The sequence below is a fragment of the Oxyura jamaicensis genome, chromosome 3, assembly GCF_011077185.1.
Source record: "Oxyura jamaicensis isolate SHBP4307 breed ruddy duck chromosome 3, BPBGC_Ojam_1.0, whole genome shotgun sequence".
Lineage (NCBI taxonomy): Eukaryota > Metazoa > Chordata > Aves > Anseriformes > Anatidae > Oxyura > Oxyura jamaicensis.
Genome location: NC_048895.1, coordinates 22,489,888 through 22,509,698, shown reverse-complemented (window position 1 = coordinate 22,509,698; position 19,811 = coordinate 22,489,888). Strand labels below are relative to the sequence as shown.

Here is a 19,811-nt window from a genome sequence, read left to right as displayed (position 1 = left end):
CCAAACAGAAAGAATTAGTGAATCCATATGAGTGATCCCATTGAACATGGTTGTGCATCAAACCTCAAACTTCCTGGAGGAATCAAGGTGATGGTTTCACGTAGAGTAGTATTTTGAGAGCTTTGCTTTGTCTTTCAGACTAGCACTTGATAGACAGGCGCTTGGTGGTTTTGTTTGTGCATTATCCACTCTGGCTGCTGTAAATCTCCCTCTGTAAAACTTCAAATTGTATGTTCTAACTTGCTGTAAATGCTGTCCACATTTGGTATAAAGGCAGATTTATGAACCCTGCCTTCTCTGTCCAGGGCTCCTGAGGCTACACCCAGCTAGCAAGGGCCAGGCTAAAACGGTCTTTAAGATATGTTTTGGCAACATGGTGCTTAGTCTTCCAGACCTTGTTTACATGACCAACGCCTCTTATGAATAATTGAGCCTCTGTATATTACTTATGGAAATGAAAAAGAAAAAGAAAAACAACACTTCAACATTATGTCCTCCCCTTAAGAAATAGGTTCTACCTAAAGGGAAGGCATGTTCTTAATTTTGAAGTTGGAGTGGCCTTTCCATGTTGATGTTCGTGCTTAGGCATCAAAAGCACATAATTATTTAAAAAATAATTCATTGGCTTCATTGGCTCGAAGGACTGGGAAGAGGGTGGGTAAGCTCAAAGGTTATGCTCTCCAATTTGTTGATTAACTTGCCTCTTGTTTTGAAAACAAAGCATTGCTTTAGGGATTCATGATACCTGAAATGCACGTACCATTCCATGCTGCAAGCCTCCTCAGTTCAGAGAGCTGCTAGTACTGACTCCAGGGTTAGAGTATCTTTGTGGTGCACAGGTCTGTCCACTTTAATCTTTCTTTCCTCTTCTGAAGGACTTTTTTTGGGAAAAAATGATCTCGGGATGAATAAGTACACCTCTTGGTGGGGAGCAAGAGTGGTCCAGCGTTCACCTACTTTAAGGCTAGAGAAGTTTTGCTGAATTTATTTCTATTGGGTTTGGACTTTTTTTAGACCTCAGATTGGTTATTACATGGTCCCTGTTATTTAAGAACCAGGTCTGAGAGCAAATGACTAGTTGCAGAAAAATTTGAAGGGTGAATGTGAAGAAAACACAAGAAGTAGAGATGACAGGATTTCCTGCAATAAGTTTTACCAGCTCTATCTTTATATCTGGCACTACTAGATTAAGTATCTGAATTCAGTCCACAAAGATGGTCTAAAAGTTCTGCAAAGATCATTTTGTGCACTAAATATATGTTTTCTATGACTTTGAATGTTTTTTGGAAGTTGCTAGTGTCTGAGCAGTTGTGAATAGCTGCAGCTTATATATTTCCTAATGCATTTCCATGTTGGTTATTTTTCCAGGCAGGTCAATAAGAAAATGAAAAGAATAAAAATGACCTTGCTAGAATCACTGTTTGATAAAGGTCCTTTTTTATTTCATTAGTCTCTAGATTAGTTTTGCACTGGTATGAGTCCAATCTAACTCTCTGGAAGTAAATTCTTTTGAGTCCAGATTCAGTGATGTAACTAGTAATAAAATTTGGCCAGGTGTAGTTATAAATATCCATCAAATAAACACAGTGGATTTGGAAACAGTAAATTCTAATTCCTGTATCAAGATGGCCTCTGGATCACTTTGCATACAGTGCTCCTTAACCAGGAGAATGAATAGAAAATAATGTCAAGACAGTGACTGAGGTGACAGGGCAATCAGTATTTTGAAATGGTGGACAACACCTTGGGGAAATGTGAAGATGGGGTCAATTGGCAGAGATGAGTCATCCCTCATGTCCTTCAAAATCCAGAATCCTTTGGAATCTACAGTTTTATGTATTCCGCCGTTTTGCATGTTTTGTTTTTTTTTTTTTTTTTTTTTTTGTTTTGTTTTCAAAATACTACTGACGTAGGAGGAACACTAAAACCAACAGTTTTTGACATAGGTAAGGGCTCCAAGGAGTGACTGCAAGACAGCCTAGTGACACTCAGGGTGATAATAGGGGCAGCAGTTATTGCTGAGCTGCTGATGGCCAGGCATAGGAAATTTATGATGGATGGTCCTTGATTCCTTGAATGGTAGGAACTTGATATTTTTATGAAATACGTTTTGTTGCCCCCCTGCAGTTTTATCATTCACAAAATAACAAGTAACACAAGTTCACAAGTAACTCTTAACATCCAGGGGTCACTCCTCTGTATTTCAGCATAGGAAAAAACAAGAATTTGTCTCTATCTCCATGGCCAGAATGTGCCTCCTTTTGTGTTCAGCAGCATGACAGATACAGATGGTGACTGGCTGTTACTTGTCTTTCAGGATAGTCAATGATACACCACTGTCTATCATCAGTATGATAGCACTTTATTATTATTATATCCTGAATTGAAATGATAATTCCTCATAGCATGGCTTGTACTTTACCTCTTAGTTTGCAATGTCTGTTATGAATGCTTGAGTAAAATGCAGAAATACACAAAGACCAGACTACTTGCACAAAAAAAAAGGGGTGGGGGGGGGGAATGCTTGTCTTAAATAAACACTGAACATCTTATTTAAATAAGGAGTTAAAAAAAAAAAAGCAAAAGAAAAAAAAGCAATAAATAAAACCTTTTGTGTTAGGGAATAATCTTTTTATGTCAGAAATCTCTAAATGAAGTTTGGATGAACAGTGTGTAGGCTTCTGACCTTTTCAGTATAGTCAACTAAGGAAGGTCTAATGCTTGCTTGCATTGACTGCCTTGGATACATGGCCAAAAAATCTCTATAAGTTCCTAACTGGAAGGTAGAATCTCATATTTCATGTTGACTCAGGACAGAATTTGAGTTATTTTCACTAATTGTGTGTATTTCTTGCTTTTATAGCAGAGGTAACTCGAGTACAGCTTTCAGGTTTGATCCTAGCTATTCACATTGCCTTAAAGCTGTATCACTTGATTTGGACAAGCTGCTAATATCCTAAGACTTGCTAGAGTTTGGTATCTTTGAAAAGCTGAGGCATCGCTTCTGGGATTGAGGAGTCAGAAATTAAGCCATACAATTCATGAAGGCTTTGCCATCCAGTGTGTACAGGGACATACACTTTTTTATTATTATTATTACTTATTTAAAATATATACTGAAATTACCACACAAGAATGTAAGTATTTTGTTTAGTTTCTCCAGAAAGCAGTTACTCTGAATCAAACCAAATGCTTTTACCAAGTTTGCACAATGTTAGCAGCAGTCCATGAGTTGTTTTTTGATATTGCCAAAGTTTCAGTCTCTAAGGCTGAAAAATAAATCTGTTTCTTTGGATAGCAATGAGAAAGATGGGTAAGCATTTAAAAAAAGGTAGATGGTATTAATTCAGCTACTAGCAGTTCTAACCAAGTTTTATTTTCTTGAGATTTATTCAATGAAAAAGTGAATGGTTATCTAACATTGTTAGATATTCAGTGTTTTTGAGGTGTTTTTAACTTTTATAGAGAAAAAGCTGTTTCAGGTTTAGAGCCTTTTCAAAATGCTTGCTGTGCACGTGCCTTTTGAAAGTACCACTCTCAGCAGCTGCACCTTTCCTGAGCGAAGTGAAACTGCTTAAGATGCATAACTGGTATAGGATCCCCGCAATATGTCCTTCTAACTCCCGTGTGGTACCCCACTGTCTCTCAGTTGGTGATGTCTGTATCCAACATTTGGCTTCATGAGCTCACAGGGAGCATATGTAACTCATGCGTTAAGCATCCTTTGGCTCCTACATTTTTTCAGGGGAGTTGCCTTACCTTGAACTGTTGCACAGAAGTATAGGTAAACAGACATGAATCTGGTGAAAAAGTACACAGAAGAGGGATTTGTATGAGGAGAAGTTGCTTCTGCTTTGTTCATTGAACAAAAGAAAATAACACTTTGAAAGACTGCAAGTATTAGTGTGTTATTATCACATCCTAGTTTCTGCAGGCAAAAAAAAAAAAAAAAAAAAAAAAAAGGAAGTTTAAAGGACAAAGAGAACTTTTCTGAGAGACAAAAATCCTCTCTATACTATCTACGTATTTAGCATAGATGATGTGGTTGTGTGCTACAAGTACCACCGTTATTTTGTCTGTCTGGTGCGTGATGCGTTTGCCAGATTAGAAGCATTAGTGCCCTCTATTGTTCATCAGAGAACTGCAAATATTCTTGCAGATTATGGTCCTTATCACTCTAGGTATCAAACAGATTTTTAACAAAAACCAGGCATATTGTAAGAACGTATTTCTATAAACTATAGTACTTAATCAAGAGGAGTCTATTTGTTTTGTTTTTTTTCACTGCTTTCTGCTACAACTTGCAATAAAACACATAATAACCCACATTAAGGGGAAATTGTCTTGAAATGCAGATAGAAGTAGATATTCTTTTTGCTCACATATTTGCTGACTAGTTAGTTTCTTCTTTCAGTGTGTAATTTTTTAGGCGTGAAGACATTATTAATCAAGCCATTCTAAAGTATCCAAAAGGAAAGTGTTTTGAAAATGTTACCCTTGCTTCCCATTCCCGTCCCACCCCCCCCCCCCCCCCCATTTTATTTCTAGAAATCACAAAGTATTATTTTGATAGGGTAGTGGAATTATAAGAGAGTGCAACTTTTCAGAAGAACAATAAAAAAATAACATAGCCAAGCTGTGGGGCGTTTTCTTGTTTTGTTTTGTTTTTATTACATTAAAGTGAACTGCAAGAATGACAACTTCATTCAAGCAGATCATTTGGAATTACATTAAACAGCTGCTATTAAACAGCTGACAACAAAGGAGACCATTTTGATCTCAACAGCGCAGAGATTCTAGCAGCATGCTCCCTCAGTGATGTTATGAAGAACACATTGTGCTCTTGTATACCAACACACACTGTACTCCCCACTGTGCTTGTTGCCAAACACCGTTTTTTCAAATCACTTTGTATTCAGTCAGGGATCTGGGAAGTCCAAATCCAGCCAGACAAATGCAGAACAGCTTAGTTGAAGCAGCTTTAACAGGTGCCATCATACAGACTTGTCGAACCAGAGAGACAACGCAAACAAATACGGAGCTGTGGTCAATGGGGTGTGGGTTTGCCCCATTGCACATGATGGCACTGGTTACTAAAGAGCATGGTTAGTCTTGGGTAAAGGGGAGGGGATGCGACAAGGGAAATTCATGTTAGCTCCTTACAGACAGAGTCTGCCAGACTTTTCTGTGCCTGCATTTATTTGTTCTTCTCAGTAGTGCCAGGCACAGAGTGGACCAGCATAAAATGCGCATACCTGCAAAGGAACAAGTGGATTGTTTGTAGCATTGATTTAAGAGGGTGCTTCCCGTGCTTGAGGTGGTTGACTGAAGGATGAGGAATAAAATAAGAATAGAGATAATTGGACAGGTCATTGTCTTTTGCTGTCCTTGTCTTTCAGGGTATGAGAGGCATCCCTTCCTTATATTATTGTAATTTGCCACTGTTCATAACACTCCATGCGTGTTGCCCGCTCAGTTGTGTTGCCCGTTCCAAATGCGTCATCGTTCTGCACTTTTGCTGCCTTTGCAGCCGTAACCTTGACCCGCTCCATGCTGTTGACATTCTTCAGTAGCTGGATTCTTATCAGGTGGTGCAACTGTGACAGAAAATAGGTTAGAGTATGTAAAGCAATTGTATATTATACTCTTTTCTTTAAGTGGGGACTTTGTGTAGTGGTCCCTGAATAATATGAAGGGATAGAGTTGATCAGAGGGTTAAAATCTATTTTATTACCTTCTAGTAAATGGGGAAAATTCCAGCAAATGATTTGTCTAAATGTTCAGATTTGAATTTCAGATTGCATTTGCATAATATTTACGGCATTGGAGAAATAAAAAACTACTTCTCAGAGAAGTTTTGCAAGGTGATAAAGTGAATATTTTTCTTAGGCCTTTAGTTTCATTTATATATACTCATATTTATGTGAACAGAACTTTTCACTTCCGTAGAAATAACATGAAACATTTTGCAAGTTTGATAATGATAGTTAAAAATAGAAAAGTGGCCTGGACAGAACTATTAGAAATTCAGGATTGTAAGGGATGTGTATCCACAGTCCTTTGACATACAGTCTGAAAAGTATTGAATCATGTTGATGTTGGATGTATACGATGCTAATGCAAAAGTTTGTTGCATCTGAGCTTGAATGGGACTGTAGTGACTCTCAAGCTTGACTGTGTATCACAAGTCAACATCTGGAAACTTTTGTACTTGTCTTTTTGGAAAATGACTCGGGCTACATCATATTTTTTTAAAAGTACTAGTATAACAAAAACAAAAAACATGAAGTGATCCAGAATGAAGTGATCCAGAAACTATAATCCATAGTTTCTTCTGCAGTCAGTTCTCCCCCTTGATTCACCATATCTCTTATCATCATTTTTCTAAAGAACTGTCTGGCTTGAAACCTTTGTGATATCTCTTTTTGGGAATTATCATCAAGTCAGCCTTCTGTCTTTGCTAAGCTAGGCTCTTATGATTGTGAGGTTATTCCTAGTACTCTGCTGTTTACAGTGAAGGGACATTTCATAATTCTTGAAATGCCAGATGAAAAAGTATTTTCAAAGAAGTAAAAAGAGCAAACAAACAAAAACAACACAGCACAAAACAACCAAAAACAACAACAACAACAAGAACCACAACACCCTCTGTTTATGATTTTAGACCAATAGCTGCAATTGAGAATGTAATGCTGCAGCTGCTTTTAATTGTCTTTATTGTGTTTAAGTACTGTACCTATGGGGAAGTTTATCTCCGGGTTCAACAGTGAATTAAACCAGTTTTTCAGGATATTAATGTGGCTTGTATGTTTGTGGAATTGAGTGTTGAACTTAAAAACAATGGATCATGATTGGCAGCGGGCACAGAAGTCTTTTGTGATCAGGCCTGGGGTGATGCTGGGCTCCTCCCCAGGTCCGGCCGGTGCAGGGGATAGCCAAGCGCTGCTCACAGTCTCTGCTGGAAGACAGCAGGGCATTCCTGGTTTGTGACTTTCCTCCTGCTGAGCCCAAGACATTTCGCTTTCGAGCAGGATTACATTTAGTGAAACGCAAGTCCGTGATGATGTGAAAAGGAGGCACAGAATTAAGCGTTTTCATTGAGGTCTGCATGTAAACGGGACGTCCAGTGTTGTGCAATGGCTTGCACGCTTACTTTTAGCCAGTAAGTAAGATTACTATAGAGATGACATATAAACTCAAGTAATGAACAAATAAGAGGAAAATAATATAGAAAGAGACCAGAATGAGATAGGAAAAGTCTATTTTTAAAGCAGCCTTGTTTTTTATATGCCCTTGTATTGGCTTAAAGTAATTTGTCTTTAACTGATAGACATTCTTCTCAACATATAGCTTAGTGTTAAGGAGCTGACACTCAATGGCAAGCCACAAGAAGGCTGAAAAGGCAATATCATGAATAGTGAACTCTCTCTTGGTTTCCTTGACACCTGCATAGTGCATACTGCCAACTATGATAAATGGAGCAGAAACATAGACACTTACTAAAAAGATGGAGCAGAAGCTAAAGGCTGGAGAGAGAGACATAGAAAGATGTATGCTTGATCTCACTTGGAAAGAGAAACAAATGGGTAGGAGAGCAAGTGAAGTTGAATGACATCTTGAAGACAGGAAAGGACTGAGGCTGAAGTGGCAGTAGGCCAGCGAGAGGAGCAGATGGGAGGTGGGACAAGTTTATTACCAAAGAGGCCATTGGACAGTAACAGTGCACATACTGCTAGAGAAACAGATGAGGTGAGCTGATAATCTTTCTGAATTCTGTCTGAATGTGTCTCCTATTCAGATTACTTGTTTCTTGAAGTTGGTTTACTTTCTGGGAAACTTTGCTGGCAGATGGAAGAGAATTGTGCCATGTGATGCTCAGAAAAGCAAACATCAGAAAGACAACAGAGCAGGATGAGGGAACTGAGATGCATTCCAGAATATTTTTAGTTGCATTCCAGAATATTTTCTTAAATGGGAAATATTGCTTTCGTAATTTTAAACTGCTGCCAACAGAGCAGCAAGGTAACATTAAGGAAGCATATTTTGATAAAGCTGAATTGGCTTGCACAGTCCTTCCCTTACTGTGGGCTTCAGACAAAATACGCTGTGTTGTTTGGCCTGATAGTGGGATGAACAGAATTTTACCTTACTACATATTGGTAAGGCAAATCTGTGGCCACTATTTTCTTAAAAATCCTGTGTATGTTGACAGACGAGTGAGCCTGACCTGATGCTGAAAATAAAGGCTGACCTTGTAAATGCCCCGAAGAGCAGAAGAAATGATGTTTTGCCCGCAGGGCTCATTAATTAGCTGAATTTCTCATCTAATTCTTCTGGGTCAGCTCTGTTGCTTACTCTACTCCAGAAGGGGCAGGCTTGTAGAAGCCATCTTGATGAGTATCCTCGAGATGCAATACATTGTGTGCAGTCAGCAAAATGTAGTCTAGTTTCTGTCCTCACATGTTTACAAAGGGGCAGAGGTAAGGGGCTATTTTCGTTTGGGTAACTATATAAGCCTTTTAGATGGCTTGCCTTGAGATTCAAGCAAACCTTGGATCAGTCTGTGGAAAATGTTTTCTTTGGTTACTTTTCTTCTTATCTATCTATCTCTCTCTGCCATCTGCAATAGTGTTTTTTTTTTTTTTTGGATAAATCAGTGGACACAAGTAGTTACAACAGCATAGTAGTATGTGCTATCTCATCTTTCTAACACTATGGTCTGGAAAAGTGCTTTAAAATACAGATACGTTAGTAGCAATTATTTAATTTTGTTCTGGGTTTCATTTTTAGCATAACAAGATTAAGGACCAAGTATTTGTTCTGCCCTGTACCATTACATGCACCTCCTATGAAGTTTGCTGTAGCCATGTGCCTGCTCAGTTGAGGGTAAAAGTGATCTGTCACCCTGACAGCATTTGAAGGATCTGCAGTGCTTTAGGAGGTATGATACCAGGGCAATTGGTAGTTTCATTCATCCTCAGCAATAAAGCCATTTTCAGTACTAAGGGTAATAAAAGTTGGCTGGTCTCTCACTAGCTCTTGAGGAGGAGGAATGTGCCCTAATCTCTTGCTCCAAATTATGCAAAAACAACAACAGCAGGCAGCAGCTTTTGAACCATCAGTAGCAGAATTAAAAACAAGTGACTGCATTAGGAGCTTCATGTTTCCTTTGAGTCTGAGTAAGTGTTCGGCACTCCTCACTGTTTCTGTTCTATCTGCCTTTTTTTTTTTTTTTGGTGATAATAATATCATTTTATGTTAACACGATGATATTCATGCCTGTAAATCTTCAAAACTGTGTTACTGAGAAAAAGACGGAAAATCACTACTCACTGCAACCACCTCTGGGGAGAAATTCAGCATTTGTTCAACAGCAAAGAATAACCTTACCTGGAAGTTCAGGATAATTAAAGTATAAGCTAGCAATGAAAAATTCACTAGGCTATGCAAAACGTATATTGTGCTTTAGGATATACTAAGCAGGACAAAAGGAAAGACATCCTCCCACACAGCTCTTCGTGCTTGCTCCCTTATATTCCAACTCATCTGCACATGCAAATAAACATGCGGATGACCCCCTCTGACACGAGGTTTCTTAAACTCCAGGTTGTGTGCGCAAAAGCTGTTTTGGTACGTGGAGACGTGGGGAGAGCGGGCCAAAATGAGAACATGTACATACATATCGCAGAAAGCCAGCCTAAAGCCCAAGTGTCTACAGAATTGTGTCATTGCCATTTTTTTTTAATTTTTTTTACTTGTTCTTTAAAGCCCTAACCTGTATTATAACTGGCTTAAGTCCTGTCATAACAGAGGTTTGATCTGGAGGTTTCAGATCGTGCAGTTTTTGTGTCGTTTCTAACTTGTAGATGAGACAATATTAATTTTGAAGGAATTAACCTGAAATTTCCTCGTACTGAGATGGAATGGTGTGAGTTAGCCCGACAAGCTGCTAAAGGTTTTCTAATAAAAAGTAGGGTGAAATGAAATTTTCCTGATAAAAGGCTGTCTAGCTTTCATTTGCTGTATTAAATACCAGCGTAAAAGGGACAGCAGGAGTAACAAATGGTCGGCGAGATATTATCTCCGTTCACATTCCAGGGACACTCCTTGGCTTTGCTGGTGCGGTCCAAATAAAGCCTTAAAATCTGGAGGCTTGGGACTGTTTTCCTCCTCGTGGCAGGCAAGCTTCTTGAAAGTCTCGATAGCTTTTTATTTATTTATTTATTTTATTTTAACCGCTTCCTTTTTCCGATAGCGTGTGACAGTTCCAGTTTTCGGTGTGGACAGGTGTTTATGTGACTGCATTCCCCCCAGGGCTTGGGAGGGGGTGCGCTGGGAAGTGTTGAGTGCTGAATGTTAAGCTCGTTTCTTTGTATGGCTTAGAAATCTCTGTTGTCCAGAATTGTACAGATAAGGCAGACCCATTTGCTTCATTGTCAGGCAATGTAGCTGAATAGAAATGCAAATGTGACATAAGGGGACTGCGCTGGGGAGGCGTTTGCTGTTACCTACTCTAACAGTGCTCCTGGCTGTTAGAAAATTCCTGCAGAATCCATCGGGCTTTATTTATTTATTTATTTTTATAATTAGCTACAGGTTACAGAGAAGATTCTCCAAAAGAAAATGTCTCTCTTCTGCAGATGCTTTTATTTTTATGCAGCGGAACGGCTTGGTTTTAGCTCCCTTATCAAGAGCTGCCTGAACTGCCCAGACTAAATTGGGAGCATCTCCACACTGTTTGACAAATAGATTTTTTGTAAACTGATTTAGCCTTTTCATTGTTTGCATTTCATTATATAGCAGACTTCATGTCACAAAATCGGTATTCATTCAAAATAGCGAATTTAGAGATAGGACTGTAGCCAGATAAAAAATATTGCACAGGTCAGGTCTATTAACCATAGAATAATAGCAAGTCAGTGATCCAAGGGGTAGTTCTTCTGCAGGGAAGGGCTAACATAACTGAGGTCAGGAGTCAGAGCTCAGGGCTTCAGATGTGGCTGTCGCCAGATTTACAAGTAAATCTACTGGGAAAACAGGGAAAATGAAGGAACCTTGCAGCATAAGGAAAGAGAAAGGCAGCCTGGTTCTTTAATCTTAAATCTCAGGCTTCTCAGTGGATGAAGAGAAAAAGTCTGATTTGCTTAAGTGCTTCACTTCATTCAGAAACTCTGAGTTGCATCTCCCAAAGTACGATCCAAGGATCTAACTCAATCAGGTTTAGAGAATTTATTTAGAAAATAACGTCGAAAGGGAACTGATTCTTGCTTTGCTGCCAAATTCATTATTAACTAAAGACTGTTAGCATTCTGAAAATATGTGCACCAAATGCAAACACTGCTAAAGAATATAGATATGGTCTCTAATAAGACTGGAACAGTTTATGTTAATTCCTCAGGAGCAGATAATCTGGAGTAAACAGGTCAGTAAGATGAGTGCGTTGCAACTTTCCCTTTTTTTTGTATAATTTATTTCCACAAGCCTTTCCACTTTCTTTAAGCCTTTGTCACCCTGACAATGTTAGGGAAGTTGCATGCAGAAATTGCTTTAGACTTTTATTATTATTATTATTATTATTATAGCAGCTCTGTGCCACCATCCTTGTGCTTATAAACTTCAGCTGTTTTGAGCATGGTCCTGCCTGGGTTCAAGGCAAGGGAGTTCCCTAGGAGCTGGGTATTTCATTGGAGAGTATTATTTGAACTCGTGTCCAGATAAGTTGTAACTGTATTCTCCTAGGTTATCTGGTCAGTAGAGATATTGTATTACGGCACTGATATCAGATCTATTTTCCAGATGCACAAAGATGGATGTACTCTCTGGAAGCAGGTAGTTAGGAATCTGCTCTGCAACATTTTATCGAGGGTAGGGGAGAAACACTACTGAGGCTAATAGGAGATAGTCTGAAAAGGGCTGTACTACCCTGCTCCCAAACAAGGAGCAGCAAGGAATGCAACATCCTGCAGCTTGGTGTGCTTTCAAAGCAGTTCACTTGGAAGTTCTTTAAGTAGAGGAGCATGCGCTTCGGAGGGACAAAATTAATAAAGATGTTTCTAGCTAGAATGAAAAATGGAACCATTCACTTCTGCATAGATATGTTGGTTCAGCTTTTTTACTACATATTTTTGTGTGCGTGTGCAAGTGTAAATATATGTAGATGACCAAGTGCCTACAATATAATGTGTGTGTGTGTGTATAGGTATAGCCACACACACATGCTTCTACAGTAATTGAACCAAATGTTTTGTGGTAGAAGTGCCAGAAGTGCACTAAGTCTAAAGGCTGTACTTTCTGGATCAGTTCACACCTTGAATGCGTGCTTTTGTAGGAAAATACTGACTGGATCTGCTTAAAAGTCATGCAGCTGTCTTATTGCTTTATTCAGCATACTGGAATAAAATAATTACAATTCTCACTTCTCCTTTTTATCTGTGAAGGACAGAAGTTTCTGTCATAAGCAAATTAAAATAAATTTCTAGAAACATAACACCTGAAATGAGGGCAGAACTGGTGGGAGAAAGAAACTAATATGAAAAACTTAGTTCTGCATTTTTCTTATGAAGGAATTTGGAGCAAAAATTAAATCTGCAGGTATGTGAATTAAGCTGGATAAGTATATGCATCATGTTTACACCTCAGCCATTGCACATGCAGCTAAATCTATTGACTGGAGATCAAGTAATTGAATAGGGCTAACTGACTGGTCAATAGGAATGAAGCTGCTCTAGGACAGAAACTTAGGTGATAAGAGAAGACTTCACGTGTGTCATTAGGATTATATTGTCTTATTTAATCATATTTACTAATACAGTCAGAAAAAGTATTTTCACTAATAACAACAAACAGCTTTTTTTTTCTAATGTGTGGTTCTACTAAAAAATGTTACTGTGATCACACGAAATGTTAGTGTACAAGCCCACTAGTGATAGCAGCATTGTAACACTTGTATTGGTGTATACTGATGTATTTTTGGCTGGTATCATTTAGTGGAAGCAGCATATAGGGGTGGTGAACACTGTGTTGGTGCACTCTGTGTCCTCCCTTAAAGGCTTCCTTCAAGACCACCAGATGATGTTCAGTTGGATGGAGCTGCAGGACCTGGGAGAAGGGCGATTGGTGGTGAATTCCCCTTTTCTTTAGAGCTGCTGGAACCTATGGTTATCCATCCGGGAGCTATAAAACCTTTATTTTAAGTCTCTTCATATAAATGATTGGGGAACTTGAGTACATGATGAGCTTAACCCCTTCCTGTTCTTGGTTTATATGCGTATTTGTGTGTCCAAGAAAGCATTTCACTGAGAGCCTGAATGAGTGCCTATGTAAAGTTTCATATGCTAAGGGATCAGTCAGCTGATAATACACACACAAGAAGCTGTGTATACAGAAGGAAAAATTAGATGTTACCACTGGGACAGATTGCAGTGGCCTTCAGTACCAACGTGCCTGCTTTAGATCTGACGGGCCTAGAGATAGACTAGCTGGTACCTTATGGAGGGAGGATTTGTTTACTCTTGAGCGAGTGAACCAACCTTTGTTACCAGCTTCTTCTGACTATCCCAGAGATGTTAATTTCCCATGGTGAAAGTTCTGATTTACCAGCACAGGAAGGTTATCCTGACTTGAAGACATTATTCTCATTTGTCTGCAGTTCAAGATTAATTCTGCACCAAATTCTTGCTTCCCAGGTCAGTGAAATGTTAGAAGACAAAGAATCTCACCTTGATCTTGGAGGGAACAGTCATGCATTTCTATGTTGCACTGAATTCTTTCTTAACATTTATGGATAGCAAAATAGGACACCTGTGCGGAAAGCCCCTGCTTGACAAATGGATCAGTTTTTTGGTTCTCAGTACTTAAAGCAGATGCCTTCCTGCTTGTCAGTACTTATTGTAGCTAAACTGTATTTAATTTAGCATTCCTTGCACCTTTGAAAAGTGTACCCCCTTTAATCTGGTGTTTTAAAAAGCATGCATTAGATGTCAGACAACATAAAAACAGCACGTAGAGATAACCCTGATGTAAGTGATGGTTCTAGTCATCTAGCGTATGGATAAAAGATTTCTGAAGATATGTTACTTGGCAGTTCAACATGATCTGGCTGTTTGTTAATCAGAGAACCAGGGAAGAACAAAGGAGGGAGAACAAAAGTGTTGAAATAAGTGTTGTATACCTGGAAGATGTACAGTGGGACAACTAATGCGGTGGTAGGACTGGATAAAGCAGTCATGGAAACAGTGAGCCATAGGAGGGCAAAATTTCCTTCACTTTGTTGCGTGTGAAGTGAGTTTGTTGGGAAGGGGATAACGTTTTGTATTCAGTCAGAGAGCATGTTCTGTAAATCTCTTCAGTTACCCATTCCCTGGGTGTCGCAATAGATTAAGTCGCTGTGTGATGATATGACACCGCCATCACTCGTCTTCCTGGGATATTGCTGGAGGCAACAACAAACCTGTGTCTTTGGCACATGTGAAGGAATTTAGTGCTTGAGGGGTTAAATTATACAGGGTCCCCTGTGGATCAGCTTATGCTTGGACAGTAATAATAGCTATGACATTAATAATAAAAATGCCAGAGCAAAGGGAGTGGAGGGGGAGTAGGGGGAGAAAAAGAAAGAAGAGTGATGGAAGATGGGCTGGGACAGTCAGGGGAAGAAAAAAAAAGGCACGCCAGAGAAAATGCATTTGTACAGCAGGTGTACAGCCTCGAAGTCAGATGTCACAGGGGCCTCTGCAACGCACGCACACACAAACACCCAGCGCAGCAGCTTTGAGGATGGCTGGTGGCTCCGGGTGTGCACGTACGTGCGCTCTCGCTTCAAGCCGTGATATCCTAGGGCAGTGTAACAAGCAATTCATGTCGGCTCACAGGAAAGACTATTGGTGTTTTCACTGGGGAAATATTTACACTCCATCTTCTCTATTTTTAGCACCTTGAGCTTCCAGTCAGGTTGGAGGCCGGTTGGAGGAGTGGGAAAAGACCCATTGAGGGACACCTCTCATCCCCCAGTTAGATGGAGCTAAACCGTCTTACTCAGGATTAGCTGCCGATGCTACGTTCTCTTCTTTCCCTTCTAGTTTTGGGGGCTATGACATTTCACTGCAGTATAGGTGACAGACTGGGATGTCCACTCGGGTGTTTGGGCTCTAACAGAAAGCAAAAGCACTTTTAAGAAATGTATTTTTACCTAGGTGAGGCCTCCAAAAGAATCCAAAGGTAATGAATGTAAGTGCAGAATAATGTGGATTTGTTTTACTCCTCAACAGATAAGCCATCAAGGGATAGCAGTTCATCACAATGAAAAAGAAATCTGAATTTGTCCTCTCTCAGATTTGTTTATCATAATAAACCTTCTAGTGAAAAGGGCTAATTTACTCTTTCTATAGGAATATTTTAAGTATGATTATCATAATATCACAGCTGCTGAAAAGGTCTAAAATAGGACATTGACCTTGAACGTGTTCCTGCGTTTAGTATGTGGTGCTTAACATTCAAGAAACAATATAACTGCAACTCATTTATTAATGTATAATCTCAAAATGTTAACTCTTGCTCTGTAAATACATGCCATAAGGATTGTAGAAGCTCGCAGTATCCCATGAAGTACATGTGGTATTTTATCAGTGTAAATATGTATAAGATTTTCAAGATTTCTGCTGGGAATACTCCATAACTAAAGTAAGTTTTCCCTTTGGTACTGCACTAGTTTATGATTTAATTTTTACTGACATTCCACCAGTCATATTATTAGCTTCACAAAATGAAAGTGAAATAATCCTGTATTAATTAAACAGAGCAACTGAATTCCCTCAGTCATCTTATCCTTGGCTGTCTGAGACAGTAATGCACTTCAGCTTCTCTGAAGAAACTTACACTAAAAAAAGAGCTTGGGGTAATAGTGAGATATCCACAGTGAAGTGTATGTCTGAATTATCTTTAGGGAGTAGACCTTTTTTGGTGGGTGACAGGCAATGCGCATGCAGCTCCTTTTTTTTCCTCTTTTCTTTTTGTCAGAGGCTTTGAAAAAGGTATTTTGTCAAGAGAATAATTTTCATTTATAGCAATGTGAACGGTTTCTATCCTGTACCAGTGAAGACAGCCATTTAAATACCCATGCCCTTCAAAATAAAATGAGGATAAAATGTTTTTTTATTATTATTATTATTATTTATTTTTATTTTCTTGAGACCAGATGAACTGAATGTAGTTTGGTAACAAGGTAAGGCAATTGCTCCTCCCTCACAGAGATTTTTTTTTATATGCTAGGACTGAGTAGCAGCAAATCTAAATGCCTTGCTCAGTGTCTTTGTGAATGCACTGTGGACAAGGGAGAAGTTCTGAAGAGTGTTCTGAGAGTGCTATATGGGCTTATTTATGTTTACCTGTGATCAGAACAAGGAGTAATCAATTAACCGTAAATACTGACTGAAATAACAAATAGCTTTACACAAATAACCTGCTACAGTTTGTCCAACTATGTACAAACAGGTGAGCAGGATATGGAACTTCTCTAGCACTGTTTTCTTAAAAATCATTACCAGCGTATCCAGGGATGCACCAAGTGCCTTCCAGTAACAAGCACATAAGGCAAAAGTGTCTTAAGACCCGTAGACGGTGACTAAGTTGTTTTGATATTGATCTGTAGTATAGCATGTTTGAGTTGTATTTCTTTACTTAGTATTTTGAATAAAGAGAAACCACAGATTTGATGATAATTCAATATTTATTTCAAAGTTAACAGTATGATATTCTCCAGCTATACCTTGAAGTGTAGTATACAACAAACTTCCATCTTAAGTAATGGTATACTTGTTTTCAAATAAATTCTCAGCAGCTGGTAGATTTTTTTTTCTGTATTTTTGCTTCTTCCCAGGTGACTCGAGCTTATGTCTCCTTTTGGTAAATACAAACTTGACACAATGCACTGTGCAGCTTCTGTGAAGTGGCACTGAATCTTACTTCTTCAGTTGCCTTGATGTAGTTGTGTTGTAGGAATCTGGCTGTTTGGATGCTTTGAAATGTCTGTAGTAGATGAATGTGAGGATGCTTAAAGATGGATTGTACACAGGACAAATCATATGCACAGAGATGGAAATGTAGATGCTGCTCAGAAATGCCCCTTGACTGGTACAGACACTCGGGACATTTTTTTCTTTCCCTTCTCTGATTCTGTTACTACTGCTTTGTATAGACTCCTTGTGGTAAGATTTTGCACTGTTCGTTTCGGTAAGTTGGTACACATGGGCAGTTGCATGCATGCTCTTACTTGCCTGATAAGATTCAGTTAAATTGTATCTTTTTTTCCCCTGGATCTATTTTTATTTATTTCTACTGAAAAGCTTGAGGAAATGAAGCTACATTTAGCCCCGGTTTATTTGCTGCAGTAATCTTTTTCTTATCTTCTTTTCTCCCCTCCAAACTGATGGGTAACTGTGAAACCCAAGTTCAAGAATGTGGTTGGAATTCCAGGCCCTGCTCTGGTGGAGGTGGCACTTTCAGTCCCAGGGGACGAAGCCAATCGCTTTGTTTATCAACATGCAAAGTACACCACTGGGTTTCTGGTCAGCCAGGCAGCAGCACTGGCAGGGAAGGGAAACGTTTGCTTGGATGAGAGATAGGAAATGGAAAAGTAGTGATGGTGAGAAGAAAAATGCATTTGGGTGGTGTAGGGCGCTAGGGGGAACAAGCCAATAAGGTAGCGCAAATTATGGGAAAGTGGAAAGGAGGGCTTCCATGACAGAAGGAAGGAGACCATCATGTTCCAGCTCCTGCATATAAATATTCACCTCAGGAAATAATGCACAAAAGTAGAAATTAAGCTGACCTGTGCTTTGGTAAATTTCAAAATGGATCAGCTGTCATGTATTAAGGAAGGTGTATTTCAGGGCACTTAATATGCAGCAGTGACTTTAAAAATGACTCATGTATAAGGGATCGGTTATAGGTCACTTGAAAATAAGAAAACATACACACATTAAATTATTTGAAGGCATTTTAGTAAAAAATATTGAGAAATAGCAATTTTAAATATAAATTATAAATGGGCAGAGACTCACTACAAACAACGCATTTGTATTTTCATAGTTTGCTAATGTGCACATGGCAGTCAATTTATAGGAACTGCATTCTGAGTTTATATAGTAATAAATACATAGAATAAACACATCTTATTTAAGTTCTGATTTGATTCTAAAAGTCACATTTATCAAATTGTTACATAAGAGGGTGTTCTAATATTATAACATGATTAAATGCCTCATTTTAAAATTTGATAAAAATGATTTTTTTGGTCTCTGATGTTTCTACAGAGGGCTTGGATTTTACTCTACATTTCAGAGCTCTTTAATTCACTGCTCACAAGTGAATTTACATCTTAATTATAGAGTTCACATTTAACAATATAGACAGCATAATGCTACTGGTAATTAAGCTTTTACTACCTGCTTTTTTACAGTAGTCAGAGCTGGAGTTTTGCTGTGTGAGTTCTGGTTCCTAAACTTGCATGTATTTATACCACATTTGTATGAAGCAGGCCCAGCCTTTACTTCAGGTTAAGCACAGAATGCTGGAATCTGTCTGCTGTGAACATATACAAACATGTCTGTTGAAATTAATGTATTTTGGACTTAGTTCTGTTGCTGTATTTATTTGGTGAAATGCTGAGAGAGGGCATTTGCGATCCTGTTTGTGAATGGTATTAATGCATTCTGAGGGTGCACACTGATTTGTTTCGATCTAAAACATTGCCATTTCCATCATGTTGAGCTCCAGTCATAAAAGATTTTTGTAAGCAGTTATTTTTTAAAAATATGTATCTTTCTACTGTTTTTTTTTTCTTACCAGAAATAGCCTGCATCTGTTTTCGCTGGGGGGGAGGGGGGAGGTAGAAACACTTTGAACCTAGAAAATAAGTACCGTGTCTTAGTTGTAATAATGAGTAAAAATAGTAGCTTTTGAGAGAAAAAGGCATTGCACCCCCAATTTATTACTGATCCTTTCCAAAATGGGGGAGAGGGTTCAGTGTTATCAGTGTTTCTAAATTTGGGTACGGTTGTTTCCTTGAAATCAGTTTAATGGGGGAACTTTCCTTATGACAGAGCCACGCAACTCTGAGCTGGCTCCAAGCAATGGGTGCTGGAGATGGGCTTGGGGATGTTTCTGTAGGTATACATGCAGGGTACCTGCTTGTTGCCCTTTCAGTTCAGTAGCATTTACTTCACAGAAACAAGCCCCCCAAACGCTGTAGAGGTCTGTGCGCGCTTTAACAATGCAGAACCGCTCCGATGCAGCCTTATCTTATTAAAATGAAGCAGGCTGAGTTAGTCCCCTACACTCCCTCCAGAGCTGCGGAAGGAATCGATCGGTTCTGGAGCTTTTCTCTCTGTTCAGCACATCTAAATATTTATGCCTAAGCACCTAAATATTAGCACGCGGGCATATGCGTTGAACATAGCGGCGATAAGACGGAGAGGGGAAAAGGAGACAGACGTACCTGTGTGTGCTCCCTGTCGCACCCCTGCCCTAAGAGACAGAGCTGAGCGCTGCTTCGGTGAGGGACCTCCTGTAATGCGTAAGGAGCGAGGCTTGCTTTGAGCTGTATATATATAAAAAAAAGGGTGTATATGAATATATATAGCGGCATATATAATGTGTATATTATTATATACAAAATATAAATGCAAAATATACAGAACACCCCCCACCCCTGCCCTACCTAATATATGTAACGCTATGTGGGTTATTTATAGGTAAAATAACCCCTTCCCCAGGCAGCCAGCAACTCGGCAAAGTTGTTGTGAGCGCCTTCCCCCCCC

At 39.1% G+C, this 19,811-nt stretch overlaps 1 protein-coding gene across 5 annotated transcripts in view; it reads left to right on the top strand.

The window, feature by feature from the left end:
* Positions 1–19,811, top strand: part of ESRRG (estrogen related receptor gamma) — a 400,798-nt gene that overhangs the window by 216,499 nt on the left and 164,488 nt on the right. The window lies entirely within an intron of this gene.